Here is a 17,610-nt window from a genome sequence, read left to right on the forward strand (position 1 = left end):
CCTGTTAGTGAGCATTTTTCCTTCGCCAAGAAGGGGGAATGCTGAGGAGTGTTATGACTGGCTGGGCCTGGCTCCCCAGTGGGTGGGCCTATGCCCTTCCAGTCCCACTCATGGCTGCGCCCCTGCCCAGTCATGTGAAATCCATTGATTAGGGCCTAATTCGTTTATTTCAACTGACTGATTTCCTTATATGAACTGTAACTCAGTAGAATCTTTGAAAATGTTGCATTTATATTTTTATTCAGTATAAAAACTCCACCTACGTAGCAGCTTGATGTGAATAGAGAAGCAGAGAGGAAACTAGTTACAAACTGCAGGTGGGTTTACAGTATGTGTCTCAAATGGCACACGGAATATGTAGTGCACTACTTTTGATGAGGGCCATCAAAAGTAGTGCACTATAATATAGTAGAGATACTCTGATAGGGAACAGGATGTCATTTGGAACACAGTCTGTATCTCGGATCGATGACCAATACTCTCACTAACAAGATGTCAGAGTCTGGCCATCTTGTCATTTGTGAAGGCGGAGAGAGGAGCACTTTTAAAATCTCTTGCAGAGCAGAACAGTCTTTACATCTCTCTCCTCCGGCACCAAGCAAGCCCCGAGCCCCGATGCTGATATGCTCATCCAGTGCTAGGCCATAACTCCTGGGAGAGATACGAGATTCTGTTCAAGTGATTGACTACCTCCCTCCATCAGTTTGGTGTGAACGATCCAGCCAGGACACAGCTATTCCATCTCTAGCTTGACAAAAAGATACATCAGAATAAACAAAGTCAGCTGTGTCCTCTCTTGTTGCCTTTCATACACTTTTGCCATTCAGTCCATGCCAGCTGAAAAAGCCTATACTCCTGACCTGCAAGTAGATATTTCATTTCATAATTGGTTAAAATAGTTAGGGTTAAGGTAAGGCGGTCATTGTAAATAATAATTTGTTCTCAGCTGACTTGCCTACTTAAATAAAGGTTACAAATTTAAAAAAGGGTCAGTTTTAGATTTTGGTTAATTGTTTTGGAGGTCAGCAGTGTCCTAATAGCCTCTCCCATGCCAAAAAGCCACAACTGACCACTTTGAGCAGCCAGACTCAAGATTCACTTTAATTACTTGACAACATCTAGACTCAGTGTACCGGTAAATCAACGGCTAAAGAGACTTGACTGTGGAAGAGCAAGAGCGAGAAATAGGCTAAAGTATTGCACCCTGCAATAAATAGGTTCAAGCTTAGTGCAGAGCTCCTAGGCAACCAACATCAAGGCTGCAACATGTTAGTCAGGTGGCAACAGAACTGTTCTACTTTCATTCAGACCAGGGACGTCACCACTGAGAAATAGAAGGAAGCCCACAACAACAACTAAAGTCAAACTGTCACAGACAATAATAAAGAATACATTCAAGCATAATTCATTTATATTACTAAACTTTTAACTAGAACCCCCACTATTCACTGAAGAGAACGGATGTTCCTTAATAACAAACTAGTATGCCTACTGTAAATGTGAATACATTTTCAATTACGAGCGTAGTTGGTTAAGCCGCAGAAAAAAAGAGCAATCCACCCACTAGCCATGATTGGCTGTGATAACGAGTGGGCTGGCTGGAGTTCTGATTGGTCTGCCATGTAGCTCGCTTCTGTCTATAACATGAGCTGGTCAGTATGTGTAGGTAATCCTTTCTAACACATAAAAAAAAGATATCACCTAGTAGAACTGCATAAGTGTTGCTCTCCACTTTCTGGAGGACTGAGTTTTGAATTAGAGTATGATAGCTAAGGAGATGGAGAGAATTCTGCATTTTGATTTCAAATACAGTGGCTTGCGAAATTATTCACCCCCTTCACATTTTTCCTATTTAGTTGCCTTACAACCTGGAATCAAAATGGATTTTTGTTGTGGGGTTGTATCATTTGATTTACACAACATGCCTACCACTTTGAAGATGCAATATATTTCTTATTGTGAAACAAACAAGAAAAGACAAAAAAACAACAAAACTTGAGCCACCCTTTTCAGCAATTACAGCTGCAAGTTTCTTGGGGTATGTTTCTATAAGCTTGGTACATCTAGCCACTGGGATTTTTGCCCATTCTTCAAGGCAAAACTGCTCCAGCTCCTTCAAGTTGGATGGGTTCTGCTGGTGTACAGCAATATTTAAGTCATACCACAGATTTTCAATTGGATTGAGGTCTGGGCTTTGACTAAGCCATTCCAAGACATTTAACTGTTTCCCCTTAAACCACTCAAGTGTTGCTTTAGCAGTATGCTTAAGGTCATTGTCCTGCTGGAAGGTGAACCTCCGTCCCAGTCTCAAATCTCTTGAAGAATGAAACAGGTTTCCCTCAAGAATTTCCCTGTATTTATTACCATGCATCATTCCTTCAAATCCGACCAGTGTCCCAGTCCCTGCCGATAAAAAACATCCCACAGCATGATGGTGCCACCACCATGCTTCACTGTGGCGATGGCATTCTCGAGGTGATGAGAGGTGTTGGGTTTGCCCAAGACATAGTGTTTTCCTTGATGGCCAAAAAGCAACATTTTTGTCTCATCTGACGAGAGTACCTTCTTCCATATGTTTGGGGAGTCTCCCACATGCCTTTTGGCGAACACCAAACCCATTGTTTAGTGGTGTTGCAGACTGGGGCCTTTCAGAACATGTGTAGATCTACTGAGATCATGTGCCAGATAATGTGACACTTAAATAAAGTCCACCTGTGTGCAATTTAACTAATTATGTGACTTCTGAAGGTAATTGGTTGCACCAGATTGTATTTAGGGGCTTCATAGCAAAGGGGGTGAATACATATGCACGCACCACGTTTCCGTGTTTTATCAAATAAAAAAAATTGAAACAAGCAGTTTTTTTCATTTCACCAATTTGGACTATTATGTATATGTCCATTACATGAAATCTCCCCAAAAATCTATTTAAATTACAGGTTGTAATGCAACAAAATAGGAAAAAAGCCAAGGGGGATGAATACTTTTGCAAGGCACTGTATGCAGGCAGAGTCGAAAAGAGAACACACAGAAGACTGTTGTATAAAACACCTGTCTCCGGATTACATCTTCAAACTAAGGGCAACTATGACAGAGAGAGAGAAGCGTCCATCCACGTATACAGGTAAGATAGTCTAGCTAGCTACATTTTCAGATATTACACATTTCAAATTTTGTCAGAAAGTAATTTTCATTTCAAGTTAAAGTGTACTGTTAGCTAGCTAGCTAACGTTAGCTGGCTGGCTCGCTAGCTTACATTACGTGTATGATCCGTGTAGTTATATTATTTGTATCTCAGAGCCATTTGCATTGATAGTTATAGCCTAATGTTAGCTTGCTAACATTGAACCTGGTTGGTTAGCTACCTGTAGATTCATGCAGGGTAGTAACGTTATGAGTTGGGATTATGGTTCATTGTTTAGCTAGCTAGTTACATGTCTAACAAAAGACTCCACTATGCAAGTAACCATTTAATAGAATGTTCATGAGGTCACTGCGACAACTGACAATAGACGTAGCTGGTAAATTTGCTCTGGCTCTCGTCTGAGTGTGCCAGAGCGCAGAATAACTAACACATTTCTGAACTTTCAATACCCGTTGAATATGGCCGGTGTCAGTAAACGTTGGCAAAAAAGCACAATTAAATTGCTGCAAGCAGCACAGTTGCAGTCACCAACGCTCTGGATAATATAAAAACAGCCTGACCAGATCTGCTAGGGCAGGTAAAATGGTCAGAGTGAGGTGTTTTCTCATTTGTGTCTGGAAGTAGCTAGCAAGCTAGCCAACATTAGCCAGTTAACTTGGGTGCTTGACTGCTGTTAAGTCAGAATGCTCAGATCAAACCTATTCCTCATCCAGTGTGCGTTCTGAATGCTCCGCGAGCGAAACTCTCATAATTTACGAACGGACAATCTGACAACGCTCTGAGTTTAAGAACACCCAGAACGCACTCTGAGCACACTCTGGCACTCCAGATAAAATTTACGAACACACCCGTAGTATAAACCAGCCAAAGTCCTGAAATCTTTGGTTGCTTAGTACATGGCCTCACATGTGAATTAAGAGATGGGTGGGGCTAAGGCTTTAGAGGTTGTGAATGATACTGAATGGGTGTAGACAAAGAAGAGCTCTCCAGTAGGTGTACCAAAACATTAAAGGGACATTTTCTCAAAAGTGAGGTTACAAGTTTATCAATCTTCAAAGAAAAATTACCTTCCCATTGTTCCTCAAATGTAGTGTATGATATACCATTTTCTAGCCCTGAGTCTCTACTTTTATCCAATGTAAACAACACAATTTCAAATTTTGCTACATAAGACCGAATCAAGCCGGTCGGTCACATACAGTGGCTTGAGAAAGTATTCACCCCCCTTGGAATTTTTCAAATTTTGTTGCCTTACAACCTGGAATTAAAATGTCTTTTTGGGGGGTTTGTATCATTTGATTTGCACAACATGCCTACCACTTTAAAGATGCGACTTGTTTGTTTCACAAAAAAATATAAGAAATAATACCAAAAAAAATCTAACTTGAGCGTGCATCACTATTCACCCCCTAAGTCAATACTTTGTAGAGACACCTTTTTCAGCAATTACAGCTGCAAGCCTCTTGGGGTATGTCTCTATAAGCTTGGCACATCTAACCACTGGGATTTTTGACCATTCTTCAAGGCAAAACTGCTCCAGGGATGGTTATTTCGGGGTGATGAGAGGTGTTGGATTTGCGCTTTTTTAAATTTCACTTCACAAATTTGGACTATTTTGTGTATGTCCATTACATGAAATCCAAATAAAAATGTAAATTACAGGTTGTAATGCAACAAAATAAGAAATATTCCAAGGGGGGTGAATACTTTTGCAAGGCACTGTATCTTGATTAGATAAGTATTCAACCCCCTGAATCAATATATGTTAAAATCCCCTTTGGCAGCGATTACAGCTGTGAGTCTTTCTGGGTAAGTCTCGAAGAGATTTCCATACCTGGATTGTACAATATTTGCCCAATATATATTTTTTATTCTTCAAGCTCTGTCATGTTAGTTGTTGATCATTGCTAGACAGAATTTTAAAGTCTGCCATAGAGTTTCAAGCTGATTTAGGTCAAAACTGTAACTAGGCCACATTCACATTCCATGTGGTCTTGGTAAGCAACTCCAGTGTATATTTGGCCTTGTGTTTTCCGTAATTGTCCTGCTGAAAGGTGAATTTGTCTCCCAGTGTCTGGTGGAAATCAGACTGAACCAATTGTTCCTCTTTCCACTTAGCTATATTTTTAGATCAGTACAGTATAAGAAAACCAGTCTGTTTTTCCATCTGATATAATTGGAAAAGTAATATGAGGGCACGCTAAACCCAAAGACATGGGATGCATCGCCAATAGCACCCTATTCCCATATAGTGCACTACTTTTGATGAGGGCCATCAAAAGTAGTGCACTATAATATAGTAGAGATACTCTGATAGGGAACAGGATGTAATTTGGGACACAGTCTGTATCTCGGATCGAGGACCAATACTCTCACTAACAAGATGTCAGAGTCTGGCCACCTTGTCATTTGTGAAGGTGGAGAGAGGAGCACTTTTAAAATCTCTTGCAGAGCAGAACAGTCTTTACATCTCTCTCCTCCGGCACCAAGCAAGCCCCGAGCCCCGATGCTGATATGCTCATCCAGTGCTAGGCCATAACTCTTGGGAGAGATACGAGATTCTGTTCAAGTGATGGACTACCTTCCTCCATCAGTATGGTGTGAACGATCCAGCCAGGACAGTCAGCTATTCCATCTCTAGCTTGACAAAAAGATACGTCAGAATAAACAAAGTCAGCTGTGTCCTCTCTGGTTACCTTTCATACACTTTTGCCATTCAGTCCATGCCAGCTGAAAAGCCTATACTCCTGACCTGCAAGCCGATATTTCATTTCAGATTATTTAAAATTAGGTTATGGTTAGAGTTAAGGTACGGGTCAGTGTAAGATTTTGGTTGGTTGTTTTGGAGGTCAGCAGTGTCCTTATAGCCTCTCCCATGCCAAAAAGCCACAACTGACCACTTTGAGCAGCCAGACTCAAGATTCACTTTAATTACTTGACAACATCTAGACTCAGTGTACCGGTAAATCAACGGCTAAAGAGACTTGACTGTGGAAGAGCGAGAGCGAGAAATAGGCTAAAGTATTGCACCCTGCAATAAATAGGTTCAAGCTTAGTGCAGAGCTCCTAGGCAACCAACATCAAGGCTGCAACATGTTAGTCAGGTGGCAACAGAACTGTTCTACTTTCATTCAGACCAGGGACGTCACCACTGAGAAATAGAAGGAAGCCCACAACAACAACTAAAGTCAAACTGTCACAGACAATAATAAAGACCAGGGACATCACATTCAGATAAAGGATGTGTCCTGATTGCTACTGGGTCAGTGATGATTGTTATTAGCCTCGGCCTACATTAGATGGGTTTACAGAATTTACTCATGATTGTTTAACAGATTAGCACAGGCTCATTGGTGCCTGATAAAGTGAAAAGGCTTGTTCCACATTGCATTCATTAGTGAATAGGCACACTTAAACCCAGGCTTGAAAATGTTGAAGGCTATTCAGGGGAGCTTGAGCAACCCTATTATATTTCAGAATGTAAGGTTGAAATGTTTTAATCATTGTAAATTACCGTTCCGAGTGGATTGATTTTTGATATCTATTGATTTTCAGAGTATGCTCTAACACAGACCCATGCATCTTGGCCCACCGGTGATTCACTTGAGCTAATCTAATTCTGTGAGGGAAATATTTATTGTTGTTGCGTTTTAAATGCTGTTCCATTTCCAAGCCGTTCCACTCTGATCTATCCTATATGTTATCCATGTTTAGAAAACAACATTCATTAAATCAGGATATCATATTGACACTGTACTTTTTATAACACTTTCACTTCGCTATATTAATAGATCAGTAGAGTATAAGAAGACCAGTCTGTTTTTCCATCTGATATAATTGGAAAGGGAATGAGAGGGCACGCTAAACCCTAAGACATGGGCTGCATCTCAAATAGCGCCCTATTCCCTATGTAGTGCACTACTTTTGATCAGGGCTGTCAAAAGTAGTGCACTATACAGGGATAGGGTACCATGTTTAGATGCATCCATAGAACAGCTATGCAATCAGACCAGACACTACATCCTGTGATATAAATCTACTGGTTAGGCCTAATTCAGGGCACTTAGGAAATGGGGATGGACTCACCTTTGGCTGAAGAGAAAGACCCATAAAAACTTCAGCGCAGGTGGACATTTATCAGAGGGCCACTGCAACTGTGCTGCTACACCTGCAAGACAAAACAAGATATGTTTTTTAGGCTGCTCGCTTCATCAGATATAATAGTTCCAGTAAATTGGCAAAATGAATGCACCTTCCATACTATAAATATAATAATATGGTCAAAATAACACATTGTGCCGTTCTGGAGCTTTGCAAGCTCTGACCCAACTTCTCTTTGATTACTGCATTGTTTGGGTTTAGAGCTTGCAAGAAAGGCATTTCACTGTACATGTGCACGTGACATTAAAACTTGAAACTTAAAAGTAGGTCATTATACAACTGATATGCCAAGATAAATTATTCTAAAACATGGTTTGATCGGTTGGCTGCGAAACCCAGTAAGGCAGTTCTCCCATGTCTTTTCACACTGGCCTAATTCATTCCAACAACCCAGTTGACCTTTGGCCCGTCTTAGTCACCAAAGAGGATATTTATATCAAAGATATGGGATTTTATATACTTGTAGGTAATAGACATACACCTAAGAGACAATGACGCTCTAGCCTTAAAAGAGACGGACCTTTAAAAAAGACATCTCATTCAATACAGTGAAATGTCAACCAAGACTTAGTCCCAGTAGATCTGAGACTAGACTGGTGACCTTTACCCTCTCTATGGGCTTCCTCTTAGCCACGGCTCCACACACACACACACAGAGAATACACTGTGGATACACACAGTGGTGGTGTGGTGAGTCACTGACAGTCTGAGCAGGACAATAAAAGAGCACTATTAGGGCTGTGAGCGAGGCTAGTGGTGCATGGAGACTATATTGTATATGACAGGAAACACTGTTGGATCTGCTGTCCTGCTATGTTTAGAGGAAGAGGACAGAACGATGCTGACTGGGAGAGGACAGGACCTCCAGCTGAACACCCGCCATCTCCCCCTCTCTTTTCTATTATCACCCTTAGCGTCTCTGTCTTTCCCCTTTCCCTCTCTCGGTCTTTCCCCTTTCCCTCTCTCGGTCTTTCCCCTCTCCCTCTCCCTCAATCTTTCCCCTCTCCCTCAGTCTTTCACCTCTCCCTCTTTCCCCTCTCCCTCTCTCGGTCTTTCCTCTTTCCCTCTCTCGGGCTTTCCCCTTTCCCTCTCTCGGTCTTTCCCCTTTCCCTCTCTCGGTCTTTCCCCTTTCCCTCTCTCGGTCTTTCCCCTTTCCCCCTTTCTGTCTTTTCCCTTTCCCTCTCTCGGTCTTTCCCCTTTCCCTCTCTCTCTCGGTCTTTCCCCTTTCCCTCTCCCTCAATCTTTCCCCTCTCCCTCAGTCTTTCCCCTCTCCCTCAGTCTTTCCCCTCTCCCTCTTTCCCCTCTCCCTCTCTCGGTCTTTCCTCTTTCCCTCTCTCGGGCGTTCCCCTTTCCCTCTCTCGGGCGTTCCCCTTTCCCTCTCTCGGTCTTTCCCCTTTCCCTCTCTCGGTCTTTCCCCTTTCCCTCTCTCGGTCTTTCCCCTTTCCCTCTTTCTGTCTTTTCCCTTTCCCTCTTTCTGTCTTTTCCCTTTCCCTCTCTCGGTCTTTCCCCTTTCCCTCTCTCTCTCTCGGTCTTTCCCCTTTCCCTCTCCCTCAATCTTTCCCCTCTCCCTCAGTCTTTCACCTCTCCCTCAGTCTTTCACCTCTCCCTCAGTCTTTCACCTCTCCCTCAGTCTTTCACCTCTCCCTCAGTCTTTCACCTCTCCCTCAGTCTTTCACCTCTCCCTCAGTCTTTCACCTCTCCCTCAGTCTTTCACCTCTCCCTCAGTCTTTCACCTCTCCCTCAGTCTTTCACCTCTCCCTCAGTCTTTCACCTCTCCCTCAGTCTTTCACCTCTCCCTCAGTCTTTCACCTCTCCCTCAGTCTTTCCCCTCTCCCTCAGTCTTTCCCCTCTCCCTCTTTCCCCTCTCCCTCTTTCCCCTCTCCCTCAGTCTTTCACCTCTCCCTCAGTATTTCACCCAATCTTTCCCCTCTCCCTCAGTCTTTCACCTCTCCCTCAGTCTTTCACCTCTCCCTCAGTATTTCACCTCTCCCTCAGTCTTTCACCTCTCCCTCAGTCTTTCACCTCTCCCTCAGTCTTTCACCTCTCCCTCAGTCTTTCACCTCTCCCTCAGTCTTTCACCTCTCCCTCAGTCTTTCCCCTCTCCCTCAGTCTTTCCCTCTCCCTCAGTCTTTCGCCTCTCCCTCTTTCCCCTCTCCCTCAGTCTTTCGCCTCTCCCTCTCCCTCAGTCTTTCGCCTCTCCCTCAGTCTTTCGCCTCTCCCTCAGTCTTTCGCCTCTCCCTCAGTCTTTCCCCTCTCCCTCAGTCTTTCCCCTCTCCCTCAGTCTTTCCCCTCTCCCTCAGTCTTTCCCCTCTCCCTGTCTTTCCCCTCTCTCTGTCTTTCCCCTCTCTCCCCTCTCTCTGTCTTCCCCTCTCTCTGTCTTTCCCCTCTCTCTGTCTTTCCCCTCTCCCTCAGTCTTTCCCCTCTCCCTCAGTCTTTCCCCTCTCCCTCAGTCTTTCCCCCTCTCCCTCAGTCTTTCCCCTCTCCCTCAGTCTTTCCCCCTCTCTCCCTCAGTCTTTCCCCTCTCTCCCTCAGTCTTTCCCCTCTCTCCCTCAGTCTTTCCCCTCTCTCCCTCAGTCTTTCCCCTCTCTCCCTCAGTCTTTCCCCTCTCTCCCTCAGTCTTTCCCCTCTCTCCCTCAGTCTTTCCCCTCTCTCCCTCAGTCTTTCCCCTCTCTCCCTCAGTCTTTCCCCTCTCTCCCTCAGTCTTTCCCCTCTCTCCCTCAGTCTTTCCCCTCTCTCCCTCAGTCTTTCCCCTCTCTCCCTCAGTCTTTCCCCTCTCTCCCTCAGTCTTTCCCCTCTCTCCCTCAGTCTTTCCCCTCTCTCCCTCAGTCTTTCCCCTCTCTCCCTCAGTCTTTCCCCTCTCTCCCTCAGTCTTTCCCCTCTCTCCCTCAGTCTTTCCCCTCTCTCCCTCAGTCTTTCCCCTCTCTCCCTCAGTCTTTCCCCTCTCCCTCAGTCTTTCCCCTCTCCCTCAGTCTTTCCCCTCTCCCTCAGTCTTTCCCCTCTCCCTCAGTCTTTTTCCCGTCTCCCTCAGTCTTTCCCCTCTCCCTCTCATGTCTTTCCCCTCTCCCTCTCATGTCTTTCCTCTACCTCTCTCTACCTCTCTCTACCTCTCTCGCTTTCGTCTCTCCAACAACACCAGGTAGTTTCTCACTCCGATAGCACATCTGCCACCAGGCCTTAATCCTACTGTCATCTGCTGATAAGATAATGCTCCCAATGAATGGCAAAGAGAGGGGAACAAGGACTCCTATTTTTATCTGGCTATGCCAAATCGTTTACTTGCTGGTTTTATAGCTCCCCTGATGTCAAATGAAATAGTAATGAATGAAATGGGAGCTGCAGTAAAAAGTGCATATACAGAAAGTAATTTGCTGCGAAAAAGCAAAAAGCCTTGTTTAAAATGTGATGACATTTACCATTCCTGGGAGGCCTGTAAAGGTGAACTGGCAGCAGTGGTAGTGGTGGTCATTCACTGATGCCGCACACACACACACACACACACTCCAGGATCCTTTATGCAACAGCCTTTTAGCTGTCATTTTACAGTGGGGGATATTCAGAACACGGATATTCACATACAGAACAAGCAAACACAGAGTAAAAGTTTCCTTTTAAAAGGTCCTAGGGGATAAGTTAGAGAAGAAGACTGGCACCTTACAAAAGGGCTCCAAATCACCTCATAGACTGACTCATTAGAAAAGGCACAGTGGTGTCTGTTAGCTTTAGTAAAAACATCAGCTAGTTGTATTAAAACAATATCCCTAGAATAGATGAAAGGAATATAGGAGGGTGAATGATGGTGTAATAACACAGAACAGGGCATATATATGACCTGTGTTTGAATGTAGAAATGTGATGCCATAATGGCTCATTTTATTACTTGGTGCCTATAGGGTAGGGATCATCAACTAGATTCAGCCGCGGGCCGATGTTTTCTTGAGCGGATGGCCGAGAGGCCAGAACATAATTCCAAATCATTTGTAGACTGCATATTAACCTCAAGAATCCCAAACAGATATAATGGTTGACTAAAACATCATCATTTCAAACCTTTTTTTACATGTGTATACGATCCCGTCATGTCTCTCTATTATGCTTAGGAATACTTGTGAACTGATTTCTTAAATTAAAATCACTTGGAGCTGATTTCCTGCTGTTTTTTACAGTCTTATGTCCAACAATGAAAAGTCCACACAAATGTTATTTAAAAAAAACAATTCTCAGAATACTGGGGGGGGGGGGCAAATAAAATCACCCACGGGTCAAATCGGAGAACACTGCTCCAGGGTAATTCAGACTGTTAACTGAGGACGTTTTTACGGTGTTTGTTGTGCTTTCGCATCTCTGTTTTGTATTGTATTGATGTGTATATTTTTGTACTTACTGGGCTCATCTGTAAAAGATTAAATAAAAATAAACAAAATCAAAATGGTGGGACAGGGTGTTTCCACGAGGCAGCGGCAACATCCCAAATAGCACCATATTCCCTAGTGCATTACTCTTGACCAGGGGAGGTTCAGGTTTCACTACCCTGAAACCACTGCCTCTTCTCGACACAAAGGAACAACCTACTCTTCAAATACTTGGTGGTCCTTTATGTCAGTTTTGGCCACATGAGTTAGAAGGAAATCTCAATAGTAGTCCTGTTAACCAGTGTAGGACAACACGCACACACATTTCTCTTTTAGTTCCCTATGTCTTATGTTCGCCAAGCCTTTCTTGATGAGTGAAATTATTATTTTTCTATTGCAAGTAAAAGCAGTCACTTAACACACTCAGACAGACAGAATGCAGGGTCATTAAATAGAGATGGGAGTGGACTGGGCAAGACAAAAGCAGCCATGGCAAATTTAAAGGGGTGTGGGTCGCATTTGTTGGGGCTATACTCAACTAAAAGGCTATTTGTTCCCCCAGTCCCATCCCTGGCTTGCACTCCTAAATGACAGCCCCACACAGACATTTTGAATTGTCAGAGTGACACAGCCTGGGCCCCAGCTCCAGTATGGCTGTATGGCAGACATAACCCAGACCCAGCAGCACTACCGTATGGCAGACATAACCCAGACCCAGCAGCACTACTGTATGGCAGACATAACCCAGACCCAGCAGCACTACCGTATGGCAGACATAACCCAGACCCAGCAGCACTACCGTATGACAGACATAACCCAGACCCAGCAGCACTACCGTATGGCAGACATAACCCCAGACCCAGCAGCACTACTGTATGACAGACATAACTCAGACCCAGCAGCACTACTGTATGGCAGACATAACCCAGACCCAGCAGCACTACTGTATGGCAGACATAACCCAGACCCAGCAGCACTACTGTATGGCAGACATAACCCAGACCCAGCAGCACTACTGTATGGCAGACATAACCCAGACCCAGCAGCACTACTGAATGGCAGACATAACCCAGACCCAGCAGCACTACCGTATGACAGACATAACCCAGACCCAGCAGCACTACCGTATGGCAGACATAACCCCAGACCCAGCAGCACTACTGTATGACAGACATAACCCAGACCCAGCAGCACTACTGTATGGCAGACATAACCCAGACCCAGCAGCACTACCGTATGGCAGACATAACCCAGACCCAGCAGCACTACTGTATGACAGACATAACCCAGACCTAGCAGCACTACTGTATCGCAGACATAACCCAGACCCAGCAGCACTACTGTATGGCAGACATAACCCAGACCCAGCAGCACTACCGTATGGCAGACATAACCCAGACCCAGCAGCACTACCGTATGACAGACATAACCCAGACCCAGCAGCACTACCGTATGACAGACATAACCCAGACCCAGCAGCACTACTGTATGACAGACATAACCCAGACCTAGCAGCACTACTGTATCGCAGACATAACCCAGACCCAGCAGCACTACTGTATGGCAGACATAACCCAGACCCAGCAGCACTACCGTATGACAGACATAACCCAGACCCAGCAGCACTACTGTATGGCAGACATAACCCAGACCCAGCAGCACTACCGTATGACAGACATAACCCAGACCCAGCAGCACTACCGTATGGCAGACATAACCCCAGACCCAGCAGCACTACTGTATGACAGACATAACCCAGACCCAGCAGCACTACTGTATGGCAGACATAACCCAGACCCAGCAGCACTACCGTATGGCAGACATAACCCAGACCCAGCAGCACTACTGTATGACAGACATAACCCAGACCTAGCAGCACTACTGTATCGCAGACATAACCCAGACCCAGCAGCACTACTGTATGGCAGACATAACCCAGACCCAGCAGCACTACTGTATGGCAGACATAACCCAGACCCAGCAGCACTACTGTATGGCAGACATAACCCAGACCCAGCAGCACTACTGTATGGCAGACATAACCCAGACCCAGCAGCACTACTGAATGGCATACATAACCCAGACCCAGCAGCACTGCCGTATGGCAGACATAACCCAGACCCAGCAGCACTACCGTATGGCAGACATAACCCAGACATCCAAGTCTCACTAGCAGTTAGCGAGACATAACAGGCTTGGCCTCAAACATACTGCATGTGTGCAACATGTTTAGTCACCTGCTGTGATGGAGGAGGGGTGTTGAGCCAGATATGATGTCAGTTAAGGGGGGAAGGGGGAGGGTGAGGAGGAGAGTATAGGAGAGGACCAGATGGACACTGGAGTAGGGGTTGTGTTGTGACATTCAAACGATCTTAAATCTGAGTGACAGGACAAGCCGTGTTAATGGTCATTCCATTGGATGTCTGCTTGGACAACTGCTACTGTCCTGTCCACATGGCCACTACTACTGTTGGACTTCAGAGAACTAAAGGTGACTGAACTTTCCCATGTCTCTCCTCAGCACTGGGCTCCTCCACATGGCACAGTGAACTCGGAGAGATTAACTGAGAGTGAAGGGTGAGGTAATTCAAAGGGGAACAGGAATAGGGAACAGGGAGCGACAGTGTACAGGAACTGCCATGATGTCACCCAGTAGTCATGCAGTAAGTATAGTGCTGACTGAGAAATGTGCCAGTCCAGACAGAGCCTCAGGTGATACACTGATAAAACGCTCACATTAAGCCTGCTTTCTCTAAAAAGCATATTTACATAAAAGGTTAAGAAGCACATGGTTCAAGTGAGGTCAGAGCGGTGTACTGAGTGTAATGCTAAGGGGATAGGAAGGTCTGACTGAGTTTTAATGAGGAGAAATCAACAAGAAAACACCCAGAGGAACTGCACTGGCACTGAGTCACTCTCCCTCTCTTGATTCTTCAGCATTTGAATATCTCCTCAGTCCCCCAACTGTATTTCAAACTCTCAATCTGACACAAACATGCAAGACCATTCATAATTGAAACATACCTGGACGTTTTGACATTTCTCCGATTTGGTAATCAAGCTTTGTAGTTGAATGGGTATAGGATGCAATGGCTTTGAAATGCTTATATAATGAATACTTGTCTGTCTACATTCAAACACTTCCAGTTTTGATCGACTGTCCATTCATAAGGACTTAGATCCATAATTTACAATATGTGAAATACATTATACACAGATGTACTGTTCTCTGACCGGACAGTGAAAAATATCAGAATTGAAGATTGAATCATCTGGTACGGGAGAAGCCTGAGGAAAAGCAGAGCAAGTCAACATGATTGTGAATTTATTCTATGCAGAATGAGAGGGGTATCCATTGCACTCAGGCTGTTTTCTACCAGCTACTGAGCTCAGTATGTCACACCTACAATGAGAAAAAGAATACTGATACCTGTTGAAACACGACCATAGACACTTCCAGTCAATACAAAAGTGTTAAGCAGTCTCTTCTAATGGCTAATAGATTAACCAGTCACAACTCACACACACACACACACACACACACACACACACACACACACACACACACACACATCTTCCCAGAGCGTGCACAAGAGTACACACACCAAACCCTACTCACTGAGACACACACAAACAATGAATCCTGTGTATTCTCCCAGAGCTGTGCCAAAGAGGTTTTTCAGACAACAGGCGTAGCCCCTTCCCCTCTCCTCTCCTCTCCCCTCACATCCCTCCTCGCCCCTCACATCCCTCCCTGCCCCTCCTCTCCCCTCACATCCCTCCTCTCCCCTCACATCCCTCCTCTCCCCTCACAACTCTCCTCGCAACTCTCCTCACACGTTCCTTCTCGCCCCTCCTCTCCCTTCACACCCCTCCTCTCACATACCTCCTCTCCCCTGACATCCCTCCTCTCCCCTGACATCCCTCCTCTCCCCTGACATCTCTCCTCTCCTCACACGTTCCTTCTCGCCCCTCCTCTCCCTTCACATCCCTCCTCTCCCCTGACATCCCTCCTCTCCCCTGACAACTCTCCTCACACGTTCCTTCTCGCCCCTCCTCTCCCTTCACGCCCCTACTCTCCCTTCATGCCCCTCTCCCTTCACGCCCCTCCTCTCACATCCCTCCTCTCCCCTGACATCCCTCCTCTCCCCTGACATCCCTCCTCTCCCCTGACATCCCTCCTCTCCCCTCATAACTCTCCTCACACGTTCCTTCTCACCCCTCCTCTCCCTTCACGCCCCTCTCCCTTCATGCCCCTCCTCTCACATACCTCCTCTCCCCTTTCCTCCCTCTCCTCTTGAACACCACCCCTCCCTCCTCCTCTCCTCGACTAGACTGCCCCTCCCTCCCTTCTCTCCTCTTGACCCCTCTCCCTCCCTCCCTCTCTCCTCTTGACCCCTTCCTCCTCTCCTCTTGACCCCTCCCTCCCTACTCTCCTCTTGACCCTTCCCTCCTCTCTTGTCCTCCTGACTCCTCCCTCCCGCTCTTCTTGACCCCTCCCTCCCCGCTCTCCCCTCACGTCCCTCCTCACGTCCCTCCTCTCGTCCCTCCTCTCGCCCCTCCTCTCGCCTTCCCCTTCCTCCTCTCCCCCCTCCCTCCTCTCCACTTCTTGACCCCTCCCTCCTCTCATCTCCTCTTGACCCCTCCCTCCTCTCATCTCCTCTTGACCCCTCCCTCCTCTCATCTCCTCTTGACCCCTCTCGACTCGTCCCTCCCTCTCTCCTCACCTCCCTTCCTGCCTCCTCTCGACTCACTCTCCCCCCCTCCTTACCTCCCTCGCTCCTCTCGACTGCCCCTCCCTCCCTCCTTACCTCCCTTCCTGCCTCCCTCCCTCCTCTCGACTCACTCTCCCTCCCTCCTTACCTCCCTCCCTCTTCTTGACTCCCCCTCCCTCCCTCTTTCCCCCCCCAGTCTGTCTCATCAGCCCTCTGACATCCATTTAAACTCTCATTTACAGGCTGTTAGTGCTGGAGCCCATCCAGTAACAGAACCCCCATGCAGATACAGACAGACACATCACAGTGTGGTCAAACACAGGCATTGCAATGACATTCAAATGGCCTCATTCAGAATGGGAGATCCACATAGCTGAGACTATTATATCAGGGTAAACAATCCTATAAAGGCAGAATCATATCTTTGTGAAGTGCTGAAGTAGGGTGAACAGACTGACAGGGAGTGCAGTGCTCACTAAAGGATATGCTAATATGGAGCCTTATTCAGCCTTGAGAGTGATTGGCACAGTGTGTTGGATAGAATGGATAGTTCTGGGTTGAAGAACACAATGCCAAGACAGTGAGAGGAAGAAGAGGGATGAAAGAAAGGAACGGAAGAGAAAGATAGGGAACCAGCTCAACGTGAATGTTGTATTTTTGTCATTAAGCGTACTACACTCTATGGTATATAACTGTTATGAAGTGTACAGGTAAGGTGATGTCTTGTGAATTAAAGCACATTAAGAATGCGTACAGCCATTTTTCACACGCCAACAGAGGGCCTCGCCGTGTTAAGTTACAGTATGCCTACATGCACACAGAGTGTGAGTGATGCAAAAGGCGGTGTGGTAGTAAGCTAAATGAGAAGGGACATAACTGTTCATTGTGCTTCACTACACAGACAGACATCTCTCTGTTATGACTGGGAAGTCACAATATCTACCATTGCCCTGGAATAAATATGGCTCGAGTCACTTTCAGTATGTTTTTTGTATCAACCACAGATCCACATGAAATTGAAATCTAATGTTTCGCCGTCAGTCAGGCAGCAGAAGTGTGATTTCCAGAGAGAGGGAAGTTAGAGTTGTCGGTAATGGACTTCCACATCTCCCGGTCTTCTCTCATTTGGGAGTTTTCAGCAAGTGTGTCTGTCTGTATAGCTGTCAGAGCGCATTACCCCCTAGTCTCCTTAGTTATTTTGCCTCAGTCAAACTCGTTATAGTCAAAGCCAATGGAAGGA

The 17,610-nt window shown here is 45.8% G+C and overlaps 1 protein-coding gene across 23 annotated transcripts in view; it reads right to left on the reverse strand.

The window, feature by feature from the left end:
- Positions 1-17,610, reverse strand: part of arvcfb (ARVCF delta catenin family member b) — a 364,251-nt gene that overhangs the window by 277,518 nt on the left and 69,123 nt on the right. For all 23 annotated transcript variants that reach the window (XR_004210758.1, XM_031829809.1, XM_031829811.1 and 20 more), the window contains exon 2: positions 7,232-7,313. The gene's annotated coding sequence lies outside the window, so the exon portion shown is untranslated. The remainder of the gene's footprint in view (positions 1-7,231; positions 7,314-17,610) is intronic.

The sequence above is a fragment of the Oncorhynchus kisutch genome, linkage group LG8, assembly GCF_002021735.2.
Source record: "Oncorhynchus kisutch isolate 150728-3 linkage group LG8, Okis_V2, whole genome shotgun sequence".
NCBI lineage: Eukaryota > Metazoa > Chordata > Actinopteri > Salmoniformes > Salmonidae > Oncorhynchus > Oncorhynchus kisutch.